The following is a 21,068-nucleotide window of genomic DNA, read 5'->3' on the forward strand; positions in this document are numbered from 1 at the left end:
TTTGATTAGTGGCAGCTGATGGCCCGAGAGCGGGAGATGGCTCCCGGGACCCCCACTCGACCACCAGGTAATTTTAAAAAGTTTTTTTGGGGGGTCGGGAGGGTAGGGAAGCTAAAGGATATGTTTTAAAGGGTTGGGGTGGGTTTTTTGTTTATTGGCTCGGGCGCAGCCGATAAAAAAAAAACCTGATTGGACCGCATGAAATAGATTTTACTATAGTCCCCGAACCAGGAATCGGAACCGATTCCGGTTCCAATTCACATCTGTATAATGCAAGATTCCACATTAGGAGTCACCACTCAGGAAAAGGATCTAGGTGTCATCGTTGAAAATATATTGACATCTTCTGTTGCATTTGATGGCTTGTGGGCTGCCCCCATAAGCCACCAATCTTACCTTCACAGCTGGGCCAGCCGCTGCCATCCCGGGCACACCAGGATGCCGCTGACCCTTTCTCCGGCAGGAGGCCACTGAGAACCATGCGTTATGATGGCAACAGTTCCTATCTCTCACCACTCCCTTTAGACATGTGCACGCCCGACTTCAGGCCTTTTAAAGGGACTGTGGTGGGAAGGTCCCCGTGGCCCCTGCTGATGACATCACCAGTTATCACCCTATATAAGGACAGTTCCCCTGACACACCTTGCCTCAGCAACAGGTCCAGCTACAGTTGTAGTGTGTATTGCTTATCCCAGCATCTTCTAGCCTTCATCTGACCAGCCTGCTCCAGTCCTATCCAGCCTGCTCCAACCCTATCCCTCTCTCTTCCTCTCCCTAAGATGGATACTTGCTTTTGACCTTTGCCTGCACACTTGATACGCATGTCCACCTCTGACCTTAGCCTGCCCTTGGAAAATGACCCTAGTCTTGTCCACAGACCTTCGCCTAAGTCCTGCCAGCCCCAGCACTCAAAGGTTCAACCCAAGGGGAACATGGGCTGCTATAGTTGAAGCCTCCAGACTGGTCTCTACTTCACCTGGGTCTACCTGCTGGTGGTGAGAACCTGCAGGGCTCCTCCATGCTGATAGAGCCAGTCTTCATACCTGGGAACTTTTAACTTCCAGTCACCCTGAGATTACCATGGATTAGCAGGGGAGGGGGGGGGGAACGGGAGGAGGGCAACTGCATAGTGGGACCAGATGCTCACAAATTTGCTCTCATAAATATTCTTACATGTTCACATTTACTTTCATTGCTCATTTTCTCACATTCTCACATGTCCATTTACACATTTACTTTTGCCATTCTCCCACCAACACACACTCAAGTCTCTCCCTCTTCCATACACACATGCCCATTCACTTTCACACCCATGTTCACTTGCACTCAGCTCTCTCCTACTCACCTATATACACTCTCAGATCTCTTCTTCCTAACAAATACACACTCACTCACTCTCACAGACATGCTCATTCATTCCTTCTCCCCCCCCTTTCAAAACACACTAGCAACAGCAGACTCTAACTTGGGCTCCTGGAGCAGCAGCAGCCTCTTCCTTCTCCTCCTGTTCTGTGGAAGTGGACACTGCCTGTTTCTTACTCCTCGTTTGATGCACGGGCAAGAAATTGCAATGTTGATTGGCCAAGGCAAACAGGATTGGGAGGGCAAGTGGATACAGGAAACAGGCTGTGCAGGAGCAGGTAGTGTTACGAGGAAGTGACGTTAAGAGTTAAAAAGATCCGGAGATGGTAGAAATCACTGTCGAGTTACTCCATTTTCAGCCGCACAAGACTAATGACTTCTTTTCTTCTTTCCGGGTCTAAGCAGATTGGTTTTGCTGCAGGACCCGGAGATTTCCGGTATTGGCCTGGAGACCCGGTAATTTCTTTTAGAATTCTGGAGTCTCCAGGCCAAATCCGGAGAGTTCCCAGGTAAGCCAATCTTACCCCAGCCCAATAGTCCATAGACAAAACTTCTGCTCAGTGTGCAGCAACAGCCAAAAAAGCAAATAGAATGCTAGAGATTATTAGGAAAGGAATAGTGATATGCAACTGTTTATAAACCCAATGCATAAAACATGACAAATAGGGCTGATTCATTTCATTTGGGGAGCCCCAAAATAAAGCAGGGGACCCCAAATGAAAAGAACCCTATTTGTAATATCCATTTTAAAATAATGCGTCGGGCCTAGGCCTTGGCCCGAAGACAGTGCCTCACCTAGGGCATAGGCTGAGACCAAAGCAGGGGGTCATGGCCTACGCCCAAGCATGATGCCAGTATCTTTGCCTAGGCCTGAAGCCAGTGCCTCACCTAGGGCAAAGGCTGAGGCCCCAAAGCAAGGGATGTGGCCTAGGACCAAGCCTGATGCTGGGATCTCAGCCGAGACCCAGCTGATACTGGGATCTCAGCCAAGGCCTGGGTCAATACTGCGGCCTCTGCAAAGCCACCTGAAAATTAAAAAAAAAAAAAAAAAAGCAAACTTACCCGATCCCTCAGGTATCTGACGAAAGCCGGTTCCTGATGCCTGGGCTGAAGCACAAGGCTGCTGCCTCGGCCTCAGCTAGGTCAGAGCCCTGAGCTTAGGTTCCAATGCCTGTGACCCGGTCCAGAGGATGTGTCTCGATTGCTGGTTGTCTCAACCTGGACTCATACCCAAAGCCACAGCCTGGTCCAGAGACTGAGTTCTGATGCCAGGGCCCTCGGCCCCAATTCAGGCCCGATGCTAGGGCTTGGCTCAGAGGCTGGGTCCCGATGCCTAGTCCTCTGCCTAGGCCAGGGCCCAGGCGCTGGATCTAGACCTCACCAGCAGATCCCCACCAGACTGGGTAATTAGAGGCGGGGGGATCCTGGCACCAGCATTTTTTCCAGGTGGGTAGGAGGGATGGGTGGTGGAGCCAGAGGCCCCATTTTTGTTTTTTTGGAGCATTTTTGGTGGTGATGGTTTTATGTTTGATTCCTTTTTTCACACAAATCATACATTTCCATGAACCAAAATTTGTGGGAAATAAACCACCAGAAAATGAACCAAAAAATGAAAACAAATTTTTATTCCCTGCACATCCTTAGAAAGGAATGGAGAATAAATTAGAAAATATTATATTGCTTCTGTATTGCTCCATGGTGCGACCTCATCATGAGTATTGTGTGCAGTTCTGGTTACCACATCTAAAAAAAATATAGCAGAATTAATAACGGTATAGAGAAGAGCAACCAAAATGAGAAATGGGATGGAACAATTCCCCTATGAAAAAAGGCTAAAGAAGTTAGGAGAAGAGACGGCTGAGGGGAGATATGATAGAGATCTATAAAATAGTGAGTGGAATGGAACGAGTAAAAGTTAATCAGTTGTAAACTTTTTCAAAAAGTACAAAAACCAGGGGACACACAATGAAGTTACTAGGTAATACATTTAAAACTATTAAGAGAATTATTTTTGTTCTCAACACATAATTAAGCTTTGGAATTCATTGCCAGAGGATGTGGTGAACACAATTAGTGCAGCATTTACAAAGGTTTTCAACAAGTTCCTGGAAGAAAAGTCCATTAACCATTATTAAGGTACAGTTGCAGAAATCCACTGCTTATTCTTGGGATAAGCAGCTTGGAATCTGTCTACTCCTTTGGATCTAATGAGATTGTGACATGGATTGGCCACTGTTGGAATCAGGATACTGGGCTTGATGGATCTTTGGTTTGACCTAGTATAACAAGTCTTTTGTTCTTATATAGATTACTGCATAATTAGGGGCTTGGGAAATTTTCAGATTAGTGGTTAGTGGCCTCATACAAAATGCATAAGTAACAAACCGGTAGGTTGCTGGACCAGAAGCAGCATGGATTCACCAAGGGAAGGTCCTATCAGATAAATCTGATTTTTTTTTTTTTGGGGGGGGGGGTGACTAAAGAATTGGATCAAGTAAGAGTGCTTGATGTGACTTGGATTTTGGCAAAACTTTTGATACAGTCCCACATAGGAGACTCATGAATAAAATAAGAAGTTTGGGAGTAGGAGCCAAGGTGGTGGAATGGATTATAAACTTGTTGACTGACAGGAGACAGCAGACAATGGTAAACAGAACCTACTCTGACTAGAGAACAGTGTTAAGTAGAGATGTGAATCGGAACCGGTATCGGTTCAGATTCCGGTTCGGATTCACATCGTGAAATTTTTATCTTGCAGTCCGATCGGGTTTTTTTTATCGGCTGCGCCCGAGCCGATAACCAAAAAATACAGCCGACTCTTTAAAATGAGTTTGTTAGTATCCCCCCACCCTCCGGACCCCCCCCCAAAAAAAATTTTAAATAGCTGGTGGTCCAGCGGGGGTCCCGGGAGCATTCTCCCACGCTCGGGCCGTCGGCTGCCAGTAAACAAAATGGCACCGATGGCCCTTTGCCCTTAGCATGTGACAGGATATCCGTGCCATTGGCCGGTCCCTGTCACATGGTAGGAGCAATGGACGGCTGGCGCCATCTTTAAAAATGACGCGGGCCATCCAGTGCACCTACCATGTGACAGGGGCCGACCAATGGCACCGATAGCCCCTGTCACATGATAAGAGCAAAGGGCCATCGGCGCCATTTTGAATAGTGGCAGCCGACAGCCCGAGCACGGGAGAATGCTCCCGGGACCCCCGCTGGACCACCAGGTATTTAAAAAATTTTTGGTGGGGGGTCCGGAGGGTGGGGGGATACTAACAAACTCATTTTAAAGGGTCAGGTTGTGTTTTTAGATTGTGTCCTTTCTTCCCGCCCCCCCCCCCAATAACGATAAGAAAACCCACTAAATTAATCATGGGGTTTCCTATCGCTATCGGGGACCCTCCCGATATCTGACGATATTGAAAATATTGGACGATATTTTCAATCGTCAGATAAATGATTCACATCCCTAGTGTTAAGTGGAGTTTCACAAGGTTTGGTTTTGGGACCAGTTCTGTTCATTATCTAACCCCTGTGCTATCTGGAGTCACCTTCCCCTGCCTTGGGGATCCCTAGGGCCATTGTCCCAAGGTGGAGGAAAATCTCCTGGGCTGTGGGCTGGGGGCAGGATAACTGGCAGTGTCAGAACTTGGCCAAGAATATTCCCATGAAATAAATAATTGTCCACTCCAGATGTACGCTCCAACGTGAAAAACATTCATTGAGGTTGGTTTAGAGTAAAACATTACAAAACAGCAAAATAAAAACAGTAATAAATAAATCACAGTCTGAATTTCAGTATCTCCTTCCTCACAACAATAACACTTCTTCCTTTTAATGCAGTCTCTTCTTCAGCCTACCCTGGCTCTTTCATTGTCCATGCGCCCAGAGTAGTTAATCACATTAAACTGAGCAGCTCAAGTTTCTTCAGAGAGGAATCAACTGAGCCCCGTTACAGGTTCATGATGGCACAATTTTCCTCCTGGTCCAAACAAATTCCCACTATAGTTACTGCATTGCCGTACATCAAAATGGCTCCCTGCGCTGGAGTGAATGTGCAGGAGTTAATTAACTTTGGTATGACCCAGAAGACGGCATCAGTTGGCTTCAAGAGCTGAAGAAAGAAGACAATTAAAGTACTCATTTTCTTTATTCTTCACATCCCAAACACACAGTTCTTCTTTTTCCTTCAGGCTTCCTAAGACGATGAAAGAATATTTCCACCTATCTTCTCCTTCTTCCCCTGTAACTCCTGAAGAGGCTAACACTACATCCTTCTTCTTTTTCTGTGACTTTGGCGAAGAAGTCCCCAGGCCAAGTGAGGTCAGGGTTTTTATAACCTTTTCCTTAACCATGCCCTTGGAGGCTACACCAAACTGCCAGTCAAAGAGTTGTTTTAAACACCCTCTGACCAAGATGACCTTTGAGTCATTGGAACCTTCTCCATACTTTACTGCAACTATTATAGGATTTCCCCTTGGAGGAAAATCACCACCTTAACATGGCATTTTCTAACTCTGTACACTTTCTGTAGCACACAGGTGTTCAAATATCTTTGTGAGCAACATTGCAGAAGGGATCAAATGTAAAATTTGTCTATTTGCGGATGATACTAAGATCTGCAACAGAGTGGACATGCCTGAAGGAGTAGAGAGAATGAAAAGTGATTTAAGAAAGCTTGAAGAGTGGTTGAAGATTTGGCAGCTGGGATTCAATACCAAGAAGTTCAGTCAAGCATCTGGGGTGCATTAATTCAAAAGAGCTGAATGTGATGGGGGGGTGAAAGACTAATGTGCACAGACTGGGAGAGGGACCTTGGAGTAATAGTGTTTGGCAATCTGAAGGCAGTGAAGCAATGTCTCAGGGTAATAGCTAAAGCCAGAAGAATGCTGGGCTGCATAGTGAGAGGAATAACCAGTAATAATAATGCCTTTTTACAGGGCCTCACCTGGAAACTGTGTTCAGTTTCTGGAGCCCATATCTCAAAAAGGATAGAGACAGGATGGAGGCAGTCCAGAGAAGGGCGACTACTAAATGGTTGTAGGGTCTGTATAAGAAGATTTATAAGGAGAGGCTGAAGGATCAGAATATGTATAACCTGGAAGAGAGGAAGTGGAGGGGAGAAATGATTACAGACCTTCAAATACCTGAAAAATTTTAATGATTCATGAACTTCAAGCCTTTTTCTGTTGGAAAGGAAATAGTTGAACTAAGTTTCATAAATGAAGCTCAGGGGGGGGGGGGGGGGGGTGACTCCAAACCAACAACAGGAAATATTTCTTCATGAAGAGGGTGATGGATGCCTGGAATGCCCTTCTGGAAGAGGTGTTGAGAACAAAAAACAGTAAACCAATTTTAAAGGGCATAGAATAAACACTGTGGATGCATGGGGGTAACTTGCTGGTGTGGCAATATACTGGTGAGGCAGTTACTACTTTTAATCAATAAGCCTTCATAATGTTGATGCAACTTCATTATTGCTCTCTGCTTTAACAGCAGGAGGAAAAGAGGAAAAAGGGAATTCGTTTCAGACAGCAACCAACAAGGACATTGAATTTTATGGTCTGGAGAAACAAATATACATGGGGGGTAACTTGCTGATGCAACTGTTACTATCCTTAACCCATAAACCTGATACTTTGGATGCAATTCCAACATTGCTCTCTGCTTCAACAGCAAGAGGTAATGGGGAATTGGACTCAAACAGCAACCAACAAGAGCCTCGACTTTGATGGTTTAGGAAACTAAGTAAGGGAGTGACCTGCTTGGCATGGCAGATGCTACCATTATGGGGGTGACCTGTATGGCGTGGCAGATGCTACCATAAGCTTGCTGGGCAGTCTGAATGGACCGTTTGGTCCTTTTCTGCTGTCATTTCTATGTTTCTGTTTCTATGTTTCTATAAAGGCTAGAAGTTGAAAATGAAGAAGAAAGAGTGCATGGGGGGTAACCTTCACATGTCAGCAGTTACTACCTGTAACAGAAGGCATGGGATTACTACTACCATTAACCAGTTAGTCTTAATGCTTTTGACATAACTGCAACATCACTCTCCACTTCAAGGGTGGAGGGAAAAGGGGACTTGGATTCAGACAACAGACACTGCTCTCTGCATTAATGGTGGGCGTGGAAGGGAAATAGAACCAAAAGGTTACTAAGAGCCAAGAGTAACAGATAAGTATGAGAAAAAAAAGTGTGAAGCTTGCTGGGCAGACTGGATGGGCCGTTTGGTCTTCTTCTGCAGTCATTTTTATGTCAACAGCCACCCCTGAGCCCCAGATTTTACTGTCAGGGTACTGATATGCAGACATTAGTGAAATAGTGCAGGACTGTTTCTAATATAGCCAAGTCCAAAAGCAAAGCACATTCAAGCAGAATTGTCTGAATTATCAAGAAGGTTGCTCAGCCAGTAAAAAAAGTTGCTAGCAGTAATTTTGTTATGAGTTTGACAGTTGCTTGGTTTTGATTGTAAATATTACTTCCTTTAACATAAGGCTTGGGGGTAACCTGCACGGAGAAGCAGTTATTAACATAAGAAACTTGCTGGGAAGACTAATGGACCATTTAGTCTTTTTCTGCCATCATTACTATGTTATGAATGTATAATTCAAACCAAAAAACAGGCCAGTGAATATGTATGTATGTATGTATGTATGTATGTATGTATGTATGTATGTATAATTGCCACTGACCAAAGTTTCAAAGAAATCATTGGTCCATAAATCATTGGTCCATTATAGATGATTTGCAAACAGAGTGGTCAAATTAAATTAAACTAATCTAAGAAATCTAACTTCAATAGCAGAGCAAAGCTTAAATATGCAGGACTATAGTCCAGCAGAAAGATGGGGGATATCCAGTCTTTTGCACTGAGTGCCACATGTATGATTATCTTCTAGTTGATGAGAGGCCATATGTGTGCACCAGGTTCAAAGAGCTCCTAGCTCTCAGAGAATTGCAGATTGGGAAAAGCAAAGGCAGACAGAGAAATAAATAGAGGAGACTTGCAGGACATGCTAGAGCAGTCCCAACTCTAGTTTAGCAGCCTCTGTGCTACTTTGAAGGAGAACATCATCTAGGAATGGCAGAAAGTGATCATGTACCTAGGACCTGCCTTCCAGGTGATGCATTATCCTCTTGTACTGAGGATTTATTTCCAGGGATTTGTGCCCAGGAGGGAAGGGTTAGGATGGCCATTGTAGATGGTGATTCAGTCGTTAGTAATGTGGATATCTGAATGGTTGGTGGGTATGAGGACTGCTTGGTAATTTGCCTGCCTGGTGCAAAGGTGGCCAACCTCATGCATCACCTTGATAGGATCTTAGAGATTGCTGCGGAGGAGCCAGCTGTTGTTGTACATGTGGGTACCAATGACATAGAAAAGTGTAGAAGGGAGATTCTGGAAACTACATTTAAGCTTTTAGATAGGAAACTGAAATCAATGACCTTCAGAGTAGCATTCTCAGAAATGCTCCCTGTTCCAAGGGCAGGACTCCAGAGGCAGGCAAAGCTCCGAGGTTTAATGCATGGATGAGGTGATGGTGCAGAGAAGTCTTTAGATTTGTTGGAAATTGATCAACTTTTAAACTAGAACATGAGGGAGACCTAACAGTCACTTAGCAGCACATGGCTCAGAGGGAAGTATCTTCAAAGAATACTGGCAGACCAAGCAAGTTAGAATGTCCCAATAGGAGAGGTAGTTATAAAAGCTGAAAAAGCCCAGATGCATTTAAATTCAGAGCATGCATATAAAAATGACTCCAAACTGCTTTTGCCATCTGATAAAAAATAGATTGTGGGTACATATAAAAATAGCAATACAAATTAACTTACTTTAAAGTGTCTGTATGCGAATGCCAGAAGTCTGAAGGCCTCGGAGGGAACAGAGGCAGGCTGCGCGCGGCTCAGCGCGCGCAGCTGCCGATTTTGCGCAGCTTTGTGCGCACCGACCCCGGATTTTATAAGATACGCGTGGCTACGAGCGTATCTTATAAAATCCGGCTTACTTTTGTTTGCGCCGGTTGCGCGAACAAAAGTACGAGCATGTGTACGTTTTTTAAGATCTACCCCTTAGAGCACAGAATTTGGAAACCAAAGTTCTTTCTATAGATTCCTCAATGAAAGAAATGGATATGAAAATTACAAGAGTTGAAGCGGTCCAGAGTAATCTTATAAGATCTGGAGGGAACAGGCAGCGCGCGCCGGGCTCAGCGCACGCAAGTTGCACAAATGTGCACCCCCTTGACCGCGCCGACCCCGGATTTTATAAGATACGCGCGGCAGCATACTTTTGTTCGCGCCTGGTGCACGAACAAAAGTACGTGCTTGCGTAAATTTATAAAATCTACCCGTATACCTGCAATTACTAGGATATATTATCTCCCAGCATCTAAAGAAGTGAAAAATGACCAACAACCTTAAGATTCACCTGTGTCTTTGAATTTATTAGAAGTCTTGGACTTAACACAAGAGACGGTAATTGAAACAAGAGCTACTCTTTTGATCTCTTTTGCATTTATTTCGGAAAGGGACTTGGTGTTGAGAATATATTTTCGTAACCAGACACATTGTTTTAACGGGCAGAAAATCTGGATATTCCCGGATATCACAAGAAATACCCAGGAGAGAAGAAAGAAATTTATTTCGATGAAAAGTGAAGTAATATCTAGGGGGGCTAAGTTTAATCTTCGTTATCCGAGTAAATGTCTGTTAATGTATCAAAATACTAAATACATATTTACTGAACCTACCCAACTCTGTACATATCTGGACTCACATTCCTAAATTTATATTCCATGGGGGCACGGCATTTGAAATGGTAAATGTATGGGAAAATTTCTATTCTGCAATTATGTTTTGATACATGGGTTAATCTTTTCTTGTTATGACTGCTCCTGTACATTTTGGTCTCCCCAGTATTTCTTATAATATTAGATATGTTCTGCCTAAATTCAGATTTATACCTTTAAATGTGGATCTGAATTATGTTTATTGTATCTATTTTTCTCTGAACAATTATGTTCTGTTCAAATGTGAAAATTCAATATAAAAAAAAAGAAAAAAAAAAAGAAAAGATAGAAGGAAAACCAAACTACTGCTGGTATGGTTTAATAGTAAGATGAAGAGGCAATTAAAACTAAAAGGGTATCTTTCAAAAAATGAAAAGCAAACCCAAATGCGGAAAGTAGAGAAAAGCATAAACACTGGCAAGTTAGATATAAAAAAAGTAATTAATTGTGCTTAGAGAGAATTTAAAAGAAACTTGCCATAGAGGTAAAACCAAATACAACTTTCAAATATGTTTGAAGCAAAAAGTCTTGGAGGGAGTCAGTTGGGTCACTAAATGTCTCGAGGTAAAAGGGGTGTTGGTCAGGAAAGACATATAAATAGAAAAACTAAATTAATTCTTTACCCCTGTCTTTACAAAGCGGATGTTGAAATCATACCTACAAATACCACTAGCCCCTGAAAATACTATTTAGGGAAAAAAATTGAGCCAACATACAACACATACCTAAATATCATATAAATACATTCAATAGAAAGTATAGTGAAGGACCATCATAATGAATGCCAATGGAAAATATTCAAAACCAAAGGCTAATTGATTTAATCGTAGGTCCACTGTATAGTAATCACTTTTTTGTGCACATCATAAACAAAAAATTATTTTACTTCGAATATGACATTATGTAAAGGTCATTAGAATACTTAACTTGCAGTCCAAAATTATGCAATGTCTACCCCGATATGGAGCTGTATTTTGAAAGGTTCTGCGTCAGAGGGTGCCTGTTGGTTCCACATTTCTTCCATTTATTAAATGGTCCTCATAAACTCCAGCATAACTTGTATGTCCTTTGCTTTTTCCAGAGGCATACAAGTTACATTGGAGTTTATCAGGTCCGTTTAATAAATGGAAAAAAATGTGGAACCAACAGGCACCCTCTGAAACAGAGCATTTCAAAACACAGCTCCATGTTGGGATAGACCTTGGATTCCGGACTGTGAGTTAACACACAGTACATAACATAAAAATGAAACAAACAGAAAAAAACAAAACAGAATAACTTACAAATTGCACTTCCTCCCTCACCTCGATATGCCACAGCCGTGATGTCCTCACAGAACTGTCTCTCTTTACACAGGTCATAGCTAAAGCAGCTGGCAAAACAGACCTTCACCTCACCCCAGCAAAGGAGACACTAGAAGAAATTTCAATGATATGTTTTCTACTACTACTTAACATTTCTATACACAGCCCATTGAGGACAAGGCCACAGATCCACTGGCATATTGGGAGCACAAGTCTTTCGTCTGGTCAGACCTGGCCAAGGTGGCTCAGTATTAGTTTTCTTGCCCATCAACCAGCATGCCTAGTGAAGGTATCTTCTCATTGGCCCTCATCATTCAAGGCTGGTGCTAGATTTGATGGAAATGTTTTGTGGAAGCAAGACCCAATAAAATCTTATGACTACTATGTGTATTCTGACAAGATGAAGTCCCTGTCGCAAGGTTGTATGGGATATGTGACATCTTTTTCACAAGAAAGACTATTTATACACAGGAGGACAAAAGCAATGAAGACCTGTTTACCTGCAAACACAGAGCAGGCTAGGTGCCTCTGAGACTGCGGTTTATGGCCTAGCTGCACTAACCTACCTATCAAAAACAAATATACACTTATTTCTCACTGAATGATGGACTTATGAAACAAATTACTGAAATGGTCCAGCAACCATCATACTGCACGGGGTTCCTGGATATATCCCGGGTAACCCTTAAGAGCTTGAATGCTTCTTGGTGCAAAGAGCTTAATCATCGGTTGCTTTTGAATATATTGTCTCTTATAAAGCTAGAAACATGCTTAGCTTATAAGCTAGTGAGGTACTTAGCTTGTGAAAGCTGACAGAGAAAAATTCTCTGCGATGAATGCCGCTGAATGCCGCATTGTGCTGTATCCAGGAGAAAAGGTTCCTTTCAGGTACGTTCTTGTATTTCCCGCATAGGGCTGTTAAATGGACGTCCTGTCAACAAGGTTCCGTTCTGGTATTCCTTTCCGCTCGCTGTCAAGTCGCCCGTCGCTGCAGGGTTTTGGAGTATCCTCCTTCTTCAGGGGTCCAGCAAGCTTGTTGATGCGATGAATTTTATAAACATACTGTGAACCATGTATATATTGTGAAAGAAATGTGCGGCTTCTTCCAGTGGTTGTCTATGATCAGCGCTTGTTGTAAGGATGCTTCCTGTCAAAGCAGGGGCTAACAAGCGCAGATCATAGACAACCACTGGAAGAAGCCGCACATTTCTTTCACAATACATACATGGTTCACAGTATGTTTATAAAATCTGTCGCATCAACAAGCTTGCTGGACCCCTGAAGAAGGAGGATACTCCGAAACCCTGCAGTGTTGGGCGATTTGACAGTGAGTGGAAAGGAATACCAGACAGGAACCTTATTGACAGGATGTCCATTTAACAGTGAGAAATAAGTGTATATTTGTTTTCAATTGGTTTTTCACACATTAAGAGGTTTTTTTCAAATATAGTATTGTCACTCACCCACCTATCAGCATTTGGAGGCTTATCAGGAAGATGTTTCCTGCTATCATCTGATCAATCTCTCTCTGGCTGAGGACCCACCTGCTTGGATTGAAAAAACTTATATGATCTGGACCAATGGCATTGCCGAGCTTGGAGCTAATTGATGTGCAAGAATGAACTCAGAAATGCAGATCAAGCTCTTTTTAAGATGAACAAAGTAAAAAAAGAGTTTTTGCTTCTTACCAAGTGTAACAACTTCAGTAAACCAACACCTCTTCTCTGTTGTCCCTAGTCTTGGGTAGAACTTTGCACTTTTTCTCATAGAGCTGAAATGGTCCCCCAGCTGAGCTAGGCTGCCATCGTCTGATGCAGAGTCCTGCTGATCCAGTTACCTCAACAGCTGAGACCATTCCTTAGTAGACAGGAGACAAACCAAGCACAGGCTGTGTTAGAAAGTGGGCATTTATTATCGTATGAGGTTAGTTAGAATAATATTGGTTAATGTCCTAAGTGCAAATTCCAGTTGATTTGATATGCTAGTGTCTCCCTGATTTTATGCCTGCCTGATTTTATAAAAATAGAGTATTTTCCCATTTGCGATAATTGCTAAATACCTAATCCTTTTAACATCTGATAATCATCAAGTTTATGGTAATAAGTTCATTATGACATCCTTAAAGAAATCCCTAATAAATGCCCATTATCTAGGACATACAGAATTGTGCTGTTCTCTGATAAATGCGATCAATCATAAAGGGTACAGTTTAAGTTTTTATATGCATCCGCCTTATAGTTGGTCTTCTTGAAAGTCAATCTGCCTTTGCTGAGTTTCCCAGAATTTCCATGCAAGAGGCAAGATGACTGAAAGCACTGTTGACGTTTTGTTGCCACTCTGCCTAGCTGCCATGCCACTGGTTCTAAGCCTTGGCGGTCTTGCTGCCACTCTGCATAGATGCCACGCCCCAATGCTGCACCTCGGCGGGTCTCCTGCTGTCACTCTGTCTTGCTGCTCTGCTTGTGATGCTACACCTGGGGGTCTTGCTATCACTCTGCTTAGCTGCTGTGCCCCTGATGTTACACCTTGGAAGTTTTGATGCCTCTCTGTTGTTTGCCACTTGGATCCCAGCCCAGAGATCGTGGGTTGATCATATCTGATGATCCAGCAGGAAGATCAGAGTGAGGGATTATGGAGAGGAAATAAGATGGTTGAATTATGTTCTGGGGGGGGGGGGGGGTTGAAAAATCCCCTTTATAAGAAATTGGCTGCTCATAATTCATTTACCATCAGACTCACCAGTTTCAAATTTGCACTTATGAACTACAGCATTTATCAAGGACGCACTAGATAGTAGACACTGAGTTTTCATTAGCTAAAATTTGCTTTCCATTCTTTCTTTTTCTTTCTCGTCTAAAGTAAAATTGTTCTGAGACCTCTTTCACTGGTAATGTATGTCAGCGAAACATGCCTGATCTGCCTAGTGAGAAGCACACCAGCAGTTGCTTGCTGTCACAAGTTTCAGTATTATTTATTGAGGCTTTAAAACATCACGCTTCTTTTCCCCCAGAAACATATCTCTTTCCAAAACCAAAAAAACTTTCATTCCTCTGGTGCCATCTTCAGTCCTTGCTTGATTGGAGTTATATTATTTTTCCTTCTTCCTTGATTCGGTCTTATTTGCTGGTTTGAAATGCACAGAGGTACACGGCCCTTATTTATAGTGATACTGAGCAATGCAATAATGAAATGTTTTAATCATCACATCTCTATTTTTGTTGGCTTCTTGTTATTTAAAAAAAAAAATAGTGCAGTGATGTGTGGATTTCTGCTTCCATCAGTTAAAGAGAAAATGATAAACTGATCCTGTATCAGAGAAAGCCGAGATAATATTTGGCCATGCGTCTTGTTTTGTAGAGTATTCCTATCCCTCTTTCCCCCATCCACACCCTTTTACACAACCCTATGCATATCTCCTCTCTTGTTTAAGGAAATCTAATAGCAGAACTTGTTTTCTTTGGATCCGGTAAAACTGAATAATCTACCGGACCCAACTACTGCTTTGACTGTGCCTTGCTAAGCTTCAACACTGATGTAAAACTGAAGGACAGCTGAGGCAGGAGTTCCTAACCTTTCAGGGAACACTGAGCCCCTTTTCAGCTTCAAAAGGTCTCATGAACTCCCACCCATTTCTTTTTCATTTTTGTATGCCAACACAAAAGAAATAATGATTTGCACCCCGGAATCATTCATAATGCATAAAACTTCGATCTAAACCAAATATGAAGGGAAGGCAATTTCCAAAGCTGTTTAAAAGTTGCCCTCATCATTGTAGGCTGAGGCCATGCCACCTTCCAGGGAAAAAGGAAGAAAGCTCAAACAAAGTTCCAGGTTGGCAATTTGGTGTGGCCTGGCAGAAAGTCAGCACCAGTACCTGCAGATGGAAAATGTCAGCAGTGTTTCCTTTTGAAATCTTGGGCCAGTACTTTTGTTCCTGTGTACATTTCATCTGCTTTGAAGTCCGTGTGTGAAAGTGTGCACGGGGATTTCTAAATCAATTCCCTGCATCTACTTTCCCTCTCCCAAGCAAGCCCTACTCCATTTTGTCCCACAAGTAAAAGTCTGCATGCTGTTCACAGCACGGGTACTTTTACCCTTAGTGGCGGGGAATAGTAATTTTCAAAAGGATCTTTTTACATTGGTTTTTAAACTTACTCTACCTGAAAACTGACTCCCCTTTTAACCTGCTTTTCTTTTATACGTTATTATTTTCTTTTTTGATTCATACAAACACATACAGAAAATGAGTTACAAAATAATTTTGATTTTAGAAAAAGCATAATAGCCTGCTTTTCAAAGGGAAGAAGGCTCCCTGTCTCTCTCTCTGTACTGCTAGATAACTTTTGTGTGTAATGTTATATTCACTCATAGCTGTTGTCTCTTCATCCCTTATCCTTGAGCCTTGGTGGTCATCTTTCCTTTCTTCCCTCCTGGACTAAGCTGGTCTTCTGTCACTCCCTCTATCTCTCATTCTGTCCAGCGTGATTCCTTGGAGTCCTCTCCTTCTAGCCCCTGATGGGCTGCCATCCACTCTCACTCCCCTTAACCAGGTCAATCATGGATTCCTGTCTCCCTCTTTATCTTCCATTTCTTCATTCCTGTCTCATTACTTCTTCCTTCTATCTTTCCCCTCATACTGTCAACCCCAGTCCTGTTTCCTCCTTTCTTCCTTTGAACCAATCTCTTCACTTTTTTGGTGCAGCTCTCCTCTCCTCTTCTCTCCTCTCCTACCCTCTTCTCTTCTCTCCTACTCTCTCCTCTCCTCTCCTCTCCTACCCTCTCCTCTCCTCTCTCTCTGTCAGGCCAGTAGCAGAGCTTGTGGCAGTAGTGGGAAATGTTTGGCACTGATGTGATAACCCAGCTTCCCTCTGCTCTCCTCATTATGCAGCAGAGGCTGGAGAGCTTCCAATAGTCACAGTTGGCTCCTCCCTCCCAGTCCTCACAAAGTGCAGCAGGGGGGTTTACAATCAGTCCCTCTCTTTCTTACCTCCACTAAACATACAGAAGAGCAGTTTGAAGTTTCTAATGGATGCAAATGGCCCTGCTCTGCCCCTCCTCCTTCTAGTCTGACGCAACGTGAGGTGAAGTTTTCAGAGCCATAATAGACCCTATTTTCACTCTCCTGGCCTGTGGCGGCTGCACAAGTATCAGCAGTCCACTCATTTTCTCACTAGCTAAACTTTCTTGCAGCCCTTCTGGTGGAATACCCTAGGCATCTTGAAACACAAATCCTGCCAGATATTTATTACTATTAGGAAACACAAATGCACAACACTAATATGTCTTGAGGGAGTTTTTCTGTATTTTTCTGCTATTGATATGCCTGTCTCTGTATGAATATAACACAACTTTAAAAGTTGAACACAACTTTAAAAGGTGAATATTAATATACCATCCTCATTGGAATTTGTCCCTTGTATCATAGCAGTGGCAGTCCAAATCATTAGTATAATGCACAGCGTGTCTAGCACATCTAGCCCAGTGCATTTGGTGCATCTAGCACAGCGCATCTAGCATAGTGTATTTGATTTTCAAAGCATGCATGCGTTCATGTGTGTGTGGTTCCCAGCGCACGTACATGGATGCGGCTATTTTATAACACGTGTGTGTATCCCAGCCTGCCCCTGACCCTGTCCCTCCCTACCCAGACCCTGCCTCCCCAGCCCACTCCTTCTGAGAGACTCGGAGCTTGTGCACGTATCAGTAGTTACGAGCGTGGCCGGGCCCTTTAGAAAATACATGCGGCGCGCGCAGGATCCGGCCACGCTTGTAACCGCCGGTATTTGCGTGCGGGCCTTTGAAAATTTACTTGCTAGTGCATTTAGTACAACACATCTAGCACAGTGCATTTAGTACATGTAGCACAATACATCTAACACAGTGCATCTAGCTCCGCGCATCTGGCACAGTGCATCTAGTACAACATATGCGGCGCAGTGCATCTAGCTCAGCATATCTGGCACAGTGCATCTAGTACAACATATGCGGCGCAGTGCATCTAGCACAGCGCATCTCAGGAATCAGTTTGAAAAAAAAACGATCTTTCAGAATGTATTATCTTGACAGAAAAGGCTTGAACATTAAGAAATGTATTTTATTGTGATTAGCTAAGGGTGTTTACTTACTACTTTATGAATATTTATGATGTAATGTCATAGTCATTGCATGTGTTTTGACAGGCTCGGATAATTCTGGGGTAAGGAATGATTACATTCAAGTTGGTATGTACGTGCAATGATTTTTGTTTCTATTCTTGATGAAGGTACCACCTAAGAAACTGAAACATTACATATATTAAATATCCTTTAAAAGCTTCTGTGAATGGGGAATATCTGGTCTTCTGATTTCTTAGCTAGCTGCTTTGTTTGCATCTCTATGCATTTCTATATTAAGAGAACCTCTGATCCTTTCTAGGACTTTATTTTTTCATTTTTTATTCTCTTTGAGGGCAATTTGGTAACCGCCCACATTGATTCAAAATCATTACCCATGGACTTTACACTACTTCTCACAGGGAAAGTATGTACATACGGTCCCCTTTGGAAATTATCCCAAAAAAGCTGCCTGCCCACATTTGCACCTGCTAATTTGTGTAGATAGTTTTTCTGAGGAAAACATATGTGCATACTTTTGAAATTGCAAACGTGTGTGTAAGTGAAAACCTCTCCCCATCCTGACCGAGAAGTGCCTTTTCTCACATGGCCTATAAGTGCCTATGTTCATCGGCATATCAGGCGGGCAATTTTTAAAAAGTCCCAAAGCATCCTTTTGCCCATGAAAATGGCTTCAAAAATTATCCTCCCTATGTGCTTGCAAGAAAACCAAAATCTTTCATACCTCTTGTTTTAACCTACCAACTAACCAAGTTAGATTCACCCAACCAAGTTAAATTCACCCAACTTTGAAATTCAAAAAGTCACTCTGGTAAAAAGTTATATATCTGCATTAGAGAATAAAAATAATTGCATCCTGTTTTGAACCAAAGCATCTCAGAGGCCATATGTAGTGTACAAAAGTTCTGTAAATGTCTTTGACAGCCCTGTTTACACCATTCAAAGAGTCATGCACTGTGAAATGCTGGGGTTTGTGCCTTCTGAAAAAATGTGTAATATTGCTGATTATATTTTCCTTCAGATTATTCAGCACAGTCTGAAATTCTGAAAATCTCCAATAAGTTTGGTCTCTAAATGCCTGTTTCCATTTTTAAAAAAATGTGGCATCATTAAACTTGATATGCAACATATCTTTCATTATTTCCTTGTTCAGACCCAAGCAAGACCTGCAATATTAATGTTATGCTACAAATGTTATTAAATATTTATGCCGTTTCTTGCCTAACCTCAGGAAGTTTTTTTTAACAGGCTGTCACATTGTATGATTGCCTATTCTGACTAGTAAGTGCAATTCTAGGAATGCAGATCTTGGTAAATTGAAGAAATAATTGGAAGGTTGACTATGATGGTGTCTCTATTCCCTAATAAGAAACCAGAGGGATCAGAGTAACAGGAACATAAAATGGTCCAGAGGAAGGTGACCAAAATGGTTTTGGGTCTGATTCAGAAAATATACGAGGAGAGGCTGAAGGATCTAATGATGTATACCCTGGAGGAGAGGAGCTGCAGGGAGATAAGATGCAGACCTTCAGATATCTGTCAGGTATTAATGATGCACAAACTTCAAACCTTTTCCACTGGAAAGGAAACAGTGGAAAAAGGGGTCACGATATGAAACTTCAGAGAGGACGAATCAGAACCAATATCAGGAAATATTTCTTCACGGAGAAGGTGGTGGATGCCTGGAATGCCCTCCCAGAAGAGGTGGCGAAGATGAGAACAGTTAATGAATTCAAAAGCATGGCTTTACCCAGGGCAAGTCTTGCCTCACAAATCTGCTTCACTTTTTTGAAGGAGTTAATAAACATGTGGATAAAGGTGAACCGGTAGATATAGTATACTTGGATTTTCAGAAGGCGTTTGACAAAGTTCCTCATGAGAGGCTTCTAGGAAAAGTAAAAAGTCATGGGATAGGTGGTGATGTCCTTTCGTGGATTGCAAACTGGCTAAAAGACAGGAAACAGAGAGTAGGATTAATGGGCAATTTTCTCAATGGAAGGGAGTGGACAGTGGAGTGCCTCAGGGATCTGTAATGGGACCCTTACTTTTCAATATATTTATAAATGATCTGGAAAGAAATACGACGAGTGAGATAATCAAATTTGCAGATGACACAAAATTGTTCAGAGTAGTTAAATCACAAGCAGATTGTGATAAATTGCAGGAAGACCTTGTAAGACTGGAAAATTGGGCATCCAAATGGCAGATGAAATTTAATGTGGATAAGTGCAAGGTGATGCATATAGGGAAAAATAACCCATGCTATAATTACACAATGTTGGGTTCCATATTAGGTGCTACAACCCAAGAAAGAGATCTAGGTGTCATAGTGGATAACACATTGAAATCGTCAGTACAGTGTGCTGCGGCAGTCAAAAAAGCAAACAGAATGTTGGGAATTATTAGAAAGGGAATGGTGAATAAAACGGAAAATGTCATAATGCCTCTGTATCGCTCCATAGTGAGACCGCACCTTGAATACTGTGTACAATTCTGGTCACCACATCTCAAAAAAGATATAATTGCGATGGAGAAGGTACAGAGAAGGGCTACCAAAATGATAAGGGGAATGGAACAACTCCCCTATGAGGAAAGACTAAAGAGGTTAGGACTTTTCAGCTTGGAGAAGCGACGGCTGAGGGGGGATATGATAGAGGTGTTTAAAATCATGAGATGTCTAGAATGGGTAGATGTGAATCGGTTATTTACTCTTTCGGATAGTAGAAAGACTCGGGGGCACTCCATGAAGTTAGCATGGGGCACATTTAAAACTAATCGGAGAAAGTTCTTTTTTACTCAAAGCACAATTAAACTCTGGAATTTGTTGCCAGAGGATGTGGTTAGTGCTGTTAGTATAGCTGTGTTTAAAAAAGGATTGGATAAGTTCTTGGAGGAGAAGTCCATTACCTGCTATTAAGTTCACTTAGAGAATAGCCACTGCCATTAGCAATGGTAACATGGAATAGACTTAGCTTTTGGGTACTTGCCAGGTTCTTATGGCCTGGATTGGCCACTGTTGGAAACAGGATGCTGGGCTTGATGGACCCTTGGTCTGACCCAGTATGGCATTTTCTTATGTTCTTATATTCTTATGTTCTTAAAGGGCATGGGACAAACACTGAGGATCACTAAAGGCTTAAAGAAAAGGATGATATAACATTTCTGCATGGCGGTAACCTGCATGGAGCGGCAGTTACAACACTTAACAGAAAGCATGGAGGTAACTGCTCAGAATGGCAGTTACTACTATAAGCAAATTGCTGGGAAGGAAGGGTAGAAGGGTTTAGTGAGAGAGGAGAAAGTTTGAATGTTCCCTTCTCCCCCTCCATCTCTTCTCCACTAATCCTCGACAATCTGATGGTGACTGAAAATCAAATGTTCCAGGTGTTACTTCCAAATCTTTCTGGCAGTGAAAGGTATTTGTTTGGCTGTTAATGAGGTGATATCAGAATTTGAATTTTCTTTTGTGTGGTAAGTTGGTGTGGGCTGTCTCTGGGAGAGTG

This window comes from Rhinatrema bivittatum, chromosome 2 (genome assembly GCF_901001135.1).
Source record: "Rhinatrema bivittatum chromosome 2, aRhiBiv1.1, whole genome shotgun sequence".
NCBI classification, from domain to species: Eukaryota; Metazoa; Chordata; class Amphibia; order Gymnophiona; family Rhinatrematidae; genus Rhinatrema; species Rhinatrema bivittatum.